This window comes from Anser brachyrhynchus (genome assembly GCF_964034855.1).
Source record: "Anser brachyrhynchus genome assembly, chromosome: 2".
In the NCBI taxonomy this organism is placed as follows: Eukaryota; Metazoa; Chordata; class Aves; order Anseriformes; family Anatidae; genus Anser; species Anser brachyrhynchus.
In genome coordinates, this window is record NC_137695.1 from 48,741,850 (window position 1) to 48,749,930 (window position 8,081).

Here is an 8,081-nt window from a genome sequence, read left to right on the forward strand (position 1 = left end):
TGAAAGGTGGCCTACCACACAGCTTCTTTGTATTTCAGCATCGTATCTATCCAGTCAGACCTCCTTGGATGCACAGGGTTAGAAAATATTTGATCCCTTACTGACAGGCTTGATGCACGTAAAAATTTATTGATTTGAAGTCTAACAGTGCATAGCCACACAGGGCTAGAATAGGTGATGTTATAGGCAGGGAATGAAGTAAGAACTTACTTCGCCTTACCAAGACTGATCCATTAACTTATCTCTGGAACAAAGCCAGGGTGTACTGCAGCTTCTACAGTAATGTTAATCTCAGAAAGCCTCTGCAGGCTCTCCTTCCACAGAAACTATTTTGTGATTTTCTTTTCACCTGTAGTTGTGCAGACAAAAATCTCAGCTGGGAGAGTAACAAGTGAAATCTACATAATAATTATTGTTTCTGAATACTTTGAATGCACTGAGGCAAAGCTTTACAAAATAATTGCACTGATCAATCCTAGCTAGGTGCAAAGGAAAGTTTCTGAGATGGTGCATAATGAGAACATTAGGGGAAGAATCTGTAATTCTCTTAAGTACAATGCTAAGGAATACACTGTGTTAAATGCTTGACTTCACGTCTGGTAATACTAGATGACTTCCATCAAGAGGCAGATGTTTTTCCCAGAAAACATTTCCTTCAAAAAGGGCATCAGAATTTTAACATGCCTATGCATTTGAATATATTGTGTGAACAAAAGCATATGCTGTAGATATCAGCTTCATTTAACTGCCAGGTGAAAGCACTGGGGTTGTAGATAAAGCCTTGTGGGGAAGCATTTCTTGAAAGTGATAGATGGGCAATTTTAAAAATACATGCACTCAGTACGGCTGACTTCTAAGGAGGTACAGGAGATATTCGGTAGTTTATTTACTTGAATATCTACCTGGACTTGTGCAAAGCATTTGACACTGCCCCACATGATATCCTCCTCTCTAAATTGGAGAGACGTGGATTTGATGGATGGACCACTTGGTGGTAAGGAATTGGCTGGATGGTCGCACTCAGAGAGTTGCAGATAACGGCTCAACGTCCAAGTAGAGATCAGTGACGAGTGGTGTTCCTTAGGGGTTGCTATTGAGACCTGAGGAACAGGTCAACATCTTTGTCAGTGACATGGACAGTGGGATCGAGTGCACCCTCAGCGTATTTGCCAATGACAACAAGCTGTGTGGTGCGGCTGACATGCTAGAGGAAAGGGATGCAATCCAGAGGGACCTGGACAGGCTTGAGAGGTGGGCCTGTGCGAACCTCATGAAGTTCAAGAAGACCAACTGTGAGGTCCTGTATCCGGTTCAGGGCAATCCCAAGCACAAATAGAGGCTAGGTGGAGAATGGATTGAGAGCAGCCCTGATGAGAAGGACCTGGGAGTTGTTGCTTTATGAGAAGCTCAACATGAGCTGGCAATGTGTGCTTGGAGTCCAGAAAGCCAACCATATCCTGGGCTGCATCAAAAGAAGCCTGGCCAGCAAGTCAAGGGATGTGATTCTCCCCCGCTACTCTGCTCTTGTGAGACCCCCCCTGGAGCACTGCATTGAGCTCTGTGGCCCCCAACAAAAGAAGGACATGGAGTGAGGAGAAGGACTAAAAGAAGGACTATTAGAGTGAGTCCAGAGGAGGGCCATGAGCATGATCAGAAGGATGGAGCACCTCTCCTCTGAAGACAGGCTGAGGGACTTGGGGTTGTTCAGCCTGGAGAAGAGAAGGCTCCAGATAGACCTTATTGCCACCTTCCAGTGCTGAAAGGGGGCCTACAGGAAACTGTTGAGGGACTCTTTACCAGGCAGTGTAGTGACCTATCGCAAGGGGTAATGGTTTTAAACTAAAAGAGGGGAGATTTATATTAGAGGTTAGGAGGAAATTCTTCTCTCAGAGGGTGGTGAGGCACTGGAACAGGTTGCGCAGAGAAGTTGTGGATGCCCCATCCTTGAAGGTGTTCAAGACCAAGTTAGATGAAGCCTTGAGCAACCTTGTCTAGTGGGTGGCATCCCTGCCTGTGGCAAGGGGCTTGGAAGTGGATGATCTTTAAGGTCCCTTCCAACCCAAACCATTCTATGATTCTATGATTGAAACATGCTTAGCTAAATTTCTCTTAAAATACATGTAACTTTAGTTTGGGTGTTCTTGCTGTAATAAATATTCAAAATGCATTAAATAATGCCTCTTAAAGATGACTTGGCTGAGTATTTTCATACTCACATTTTGATGCTGTAATCCTGTCACAGCATCTTTAAACCACCCTGATATCTGTTATGTAGTAATTTTGGGAGGATGTAAAGTACAAATTGGCCAACCTCCTGAAGTCTACAAGCAACTTGTACCAATTTTCATGAAGGGCAAGAAAGAGGACCCTGGCAACTACAGGCTTGTCAATCTCACGTCAGTGCCTGGTAAAATTATGGAGATTATCCTTGAAGTTATTGAAGCACACCTGGGGGACAATGCGGTCACTGGTCCCAGCCAACATGGGTTCATGAGGGGTAGGTCCTGTTTGACTACCTTGATTTCCTTTCACGATAAGATCACCCATCTAGTGGATCAAGGGGAATCAGCTGATGTGATCTTTTTGGATTTCAGTAACGCTTTTCACACAGTTTCCCATAGAATGCTACTGGACAAAATGTCCAGCACAGAGCTAAACAAAAACATCATACGGTGGGTGAGCAATTGGCTGACGGGCAGGGCTCAAAGGTTTGTGGTAAATGGGGCCACATCAGGCTGGCAGTCAGTCACCAGTGGGGTCCCCCAAGGCTCCATTTTAGGGCCAGTCCTCTTCAATGTTTTCATAAACGATTTGGATGTAGGACTGGAAGGTGTTTTGAGCAAATTTGCTGATGACACAGAACTTGGAGGAGTTATTGACTCTGTTGAGGGTGGAAAGGCCTTGCAGAGAGATCTGGACAGATTGGAGATTTGGGCGATCACCAACCGCATGAAATTTAACAAGAGCAAGTGCCGGGTCTTGCACCTGGGACGGGGCAACCCTGGCTATATGTACAGACTGGGCAACGAGAGGCTGGAGAGCAGCCCCGCAGAGAGGGATCTGGGGGTTGTGGTTGACAGCAACATGAGCCAGCAGTGTGCCCTGGCGGCCAGGAGGGCCAACCGTACCCTGGGGTGCATCAAGCACGGCATTGCTAGTCGGTGGAGGGAGGTGATTGTCCCGCTCTACTCTGCGCTGGTGCAGCCTCACCTCGAGTACTGTGTGCAGTTCTGGGCACCACAGTACAAAAAGGACATTAAACTGTTGGAGAGTGTCTAGAGAAGAGCTACTAAGATGATGAAGGGCCTAGAGGGGAAGACGTATGAGGAGTGGCTGAGGTCACTTGGCCTGTTCAGCCTGGAAAAGAGGAGGCTGAGGGGAGATTTCATCATGGTCCACAGCTTCCTCACAAGGGGGAGCAGAGGGGCAGGCACCGATCTCTTCTCCTTATTGACCAGTGATAGGACCCGAGGGAATGGAGTAAAGCTGTGACAAGGGAGGTTCAGGCTGGATATCAGGAAGATGTTCTTCACTGAGAGGGTTTTTGTGCCCTGGAACAGGCTCTCCAGGGATGTAGTCATGGCACCAAGCCTGTCAGAGTTTAAGAAGCGTTTGCACTGTGCTCTTAGTCACACGGTCTAAATTTTGGTTAGACCTGTGTGGAGCCAGGAGTTGGACTTGATGATCCTTGCAGGTCCCTTCGAACTCGGGATATTCCATGATTCTATGATTCTATGAACTTACTGAAATCTGCAAATGGGAAAGAGCCACAAAGCACACAATGTATACCTCACTGTTCCCAGGAGAGGTGAGGCTTGCTTTGCAGGGGGATGTGACAGCAGCTTGCCACCAATCCGAGTACCCCACTCCGTTCCAAAGCCTGGGTATGCAGCTGCGCTGCAGCGTGTCTGAGCAAAGTCACTCTCCTCAAATGAGGATTTGCATGAACCAGCTACCCTGGTGCTAGACAATCCCATTGCCAATTACATGATGTGATGCGTCTGGACTACTCCGGAGCTACACAGAAATTGTTCAAGAGTCACAGATCAGCCAATCCCTATGGCAGGGAGCTTATAGTCATTTACATCCAGTTCCTAAGTGCAAGAAGTTTGTAAGGTGGTATTATGTTTTGATATATTTCAAGAAATTATGGAGATATTTAAAAGCTCTCACAGCTCTTCTGTGCTATATACATCCAGACACCTTATTGCAGCCACTGTGATAACCAGTGGCAGATTTCACTTGGGGAAGTGAAATAACGTCATCCTATTTTTTGAGAGTTTCCAGTAGAAAGTTAAGCTTTAACCTCCTGAAAAGCCTGCAGGGCTTATCATTAGAAGCCACAGCAGCTTTTGTTCCATGTGAACACCCTGTATAAAAGAGGTTTGGGTTGCTTCCATTGTGGCAATCCTTTCCTGTTTCTAGTTTCTTGACTGCTCAGCCAAGGACCTTCTGCCAGGTTTTCTGCTGGCTTTTGCAGATGCAACTAAAGGAATGAATTTAACACAGAGAATACAATAAAATGCACATCTGTGGCTTGATCTCACTCACACTGAACTATCATGAATATTGTTAATTGCCTTCAAAAGGAGAAAATACAAATTCTTAGCACCACAATAATCAATTAGCAGGCAGCTTAAATGTGTGCTTTCACCAACTTTTACATCACCTCGCTCTTTTTCGAAAAATGCAATCTTCATGCTCGGATATTTCTGGCAAATACATTTGGCAAAACTCTATGCTCTTCAGTGGAAATATAGCAGAGGCTAATTTAGCTTCTCAATTTTTGTTTTTCTTGGGCAGCCTGAAAGAAAAGGATATAAAAAAAGTTTGTTACTTTCCTCCCCCTCTGCCCCTTCTCTACAACAGGATTTAGTTTTACACTGATGAATCTGCATAGGTATATTTTTAGGAGTGCAGAAAATTTTTGCATGGGCCTATATGTCAGTATATGAACTGGCTCAGGCCAGCTCATCCATACAAGAGATTATCATATACACACCTACATGAGTGTGGCTACCCATACATACCTCAGCACAGACACATCCTTTTGGTCCTGCCCTTGAAAACCCTTCAGGTAGTTGTCCTTACTCATACTGTAAACCATAATTTACTTTGTTGAGGCTACTCCCATGGTGCCTTGACAGTCAGGCTTCACATCTTGGAGCTCACAGATTTTTGAAATGTGTGACTTGGAAGCACTTCTCCCTGTCCTTAGGGAGACAGGGAGAAGTGCTCAACATCCCTTCCCTCCTCTGCAGGAGGACAATATATCAAGGCATTTTCTCATCGATTCATTTGGGACAAAAGTGAATAGAAGCTAATAGCAGAAATTCTTGTGCTGTAAGAGCAAAAATTAATTCAAGCTTTAGAGCAGACCATCAACCAGAAAGGACAGATAAATTGTCAGGCAGTTGAAGCTGTTTGTGACTGCAAAACTTTAGAACAGCTATTTCCAGCCTGTGTTCAGCAGACCCCTGCGACCTGTTGAGGTCCATTGGTGGTGGTTAAGAAAGACACTTTGCTGCCTAATAATCTACAGGTGTGAATGTCCTAGAGGGTCCCCACCTCCAGTGGAAAATGTACAGAGATCAAAACCAGCAAATAGTTGAAAATCCCTGCGATGAAGAAAAATGTGCTCCTCTCAACAGATGTGATAAATGTTTATTCAAATCCAGACCTTTTAACTTTCCCTTCCCTTTAAAACCACTGCCACGAGTCTTCAGCCCAAGAAAAAAGGCTTTGAACATCCTTTGGAGACAGGCAGGTGGCAGCAATGAGTCTGGATAGCGCGGCTTGTGCTGTGCACCGTGCCCACAAGGTGGCACAGCCGGACTGCTTTCTGCAGCGGTGTTGGCATACGTTTGTCTGTGCTTTCCCTTAAGCAAAATGCCGCCGTGTTCTTTAAGAGAAGTAAAGTTGAAAATACTGAGTGTAGCAGTTCTTATTTCTGCGAGAAAAAATCTCCACAACCCTATTTAGAACACTAGGGAAGAATCCACTCAGCTGGGAAATAAGAAGTGTATTTTTTCTTCTGCATAGGAGCAGGTAAAATGGATTGGGTAGAATTCAAACCAGTTCAGAAGAGGATTGAAGGTAATACATTCGTGCTTACGGTGGATCAAGCAAAGTTCAAAAAAAGCAAGAAGGGATAAAGGAGAAAAAAAGAAGAAGCTGTATGCAGTGGTCTTTGATCAAAGAAAAAAATCATAGCATGGCAGAGGAGATATGCCAAATCAAAAGTGACCTAGAACAGAGCTGCCGATAGAAGTGATAACAAAAAATCATTTAGTCCAGTGCATTGCTGAAGAAAGATGTGCCTGGCAACCGAACAGCCACAAACAGGTGAGAACAGGGTGAGGCAAGCACCACTTTTTTTTTTTTTTTCAAAGCAGGGATGAAAACAAATACATCTGAAATGGAAGGGGGAAGATGGTACAGCCACATAAACAATCAAAGAAGACATACCATATGCTGCATTAGCATAAGAGACAAGCGTGGTAGCTTAACCAACCATAAATTATGGCAGTAACATTAGGTGTAAGTACCTGGATTGGTGGAAGTGCAGTTCCATGCTCATTGCAAAGGAACCCATAATCATATGTTGAGACACTCAGAAACAATGTGGGTGTCTGTGCAAAATGAGGGTTAAGTCCTTCTTCCCTCTTTATCTGAAAAATTTCTACATAGTGCTGAGATTTTTCTTTTCCATTATTTCGGGAATATCTTGTGGGAGAGATATTCCGTCCTCTTTATGGCAAAATCTGGACTCACCCTGATGCTGCTGATAGACAGTTTTAAATAGAAAAAAAGGTCTTAGTGATCCAGGCAGGAGCCTCAGTCAGCATACGTTGCTCTATGCGCCAGTTTCTTATATCTTTTGATACATAACGCAGATGGAGAAGCCAACTCTGGATTAACACAGTCCTGGCTCATGGAGTCTTTTACAAGACTCCTATGTGTTTCCTAAAGGAGACATACTGAGAGCTAAGAACCCACAGTATCCCAGGGTACCCTGTCACTGGTTTTTAGGCAAATGTATGTATTGTATGCATCTCAGTCTGACAAAAATGCCTCTGTCTTAGAGATGCAAGTGAATAGGTTATGTGTCTGCTGAGGGTGAAGATAATGCTCAGTATACCAAATTCACTTTTTTTTTATTGTAGTGAAATCACAGTCTAGTAAAAAGAGCAAGCCTCAAATGTGAAGGCACCTGTCAGAACCATCCTCATGCAGAGTTCAAGTACAATCAAGACTTTCTAGCAAACAGTTTACTTTTCAACTGCGTATTTTGCACACAGTTTGCATGAAATCTCTCTCTTTCCCTTGTTGGCTGACTTCATGCCCTTTTGGCTTGTCCATTTTTTCCTTTTTAAGCCTACTGGTGATTCACTGGAAAAAAATCCATTTAGCCAGTGAGCAGGAATTTATGACCTATTTACAAGTGAACTTCACTATACTTTTCATAGGCCCAAATCAACATCAGGAGAGTCCCCAAACTGTCTTTTAGCTGACCATTAGTTCCAAGTGATTCCCAAGGACTCAGCTCTAGGCTATCTGTACTTTCCTCACCTGGCCTGCCATGCCACAGCTACTATTATTCACCATTTGACCACCCAGATTATTTTCCCTTTCTTTTGTTTAAGAACCTGCATTCCTGGAGATGGGCAATGTGTCTTCTGAAAGGTCTCTAGAAGATACTGGATGCAAAAGAAATAATGAGCCATAACAGTATTTGAGATTCTACTCTCTGCTTCTTGGGGCAATTCCTGGCATAACTCTGAAAAAGCCAGCAGACTTCTGGCACAGCAGGGAGAAGAGGGTGTCAGCAAAAGCCTGCGGTATATGGAAGGTGCTCACAGAAATCTCCCTGGGATCAGAAAATCTGTAATCCTAGTAAAGAGGTAGAAAGGCCTGGGAGGCACTGCTTGTGAGGAACACAGCCATCAAACTAAGGGTGCCATCTTTACATCATTTTCTACCTCTCCTAGAAAGTGAGACACTGAGTACCATTACTGCAGAGCTGGTACTTGAGCTGTTGCCAGCTCTGCTGCACAGCCGTCAAATTTCACAGAAGATAA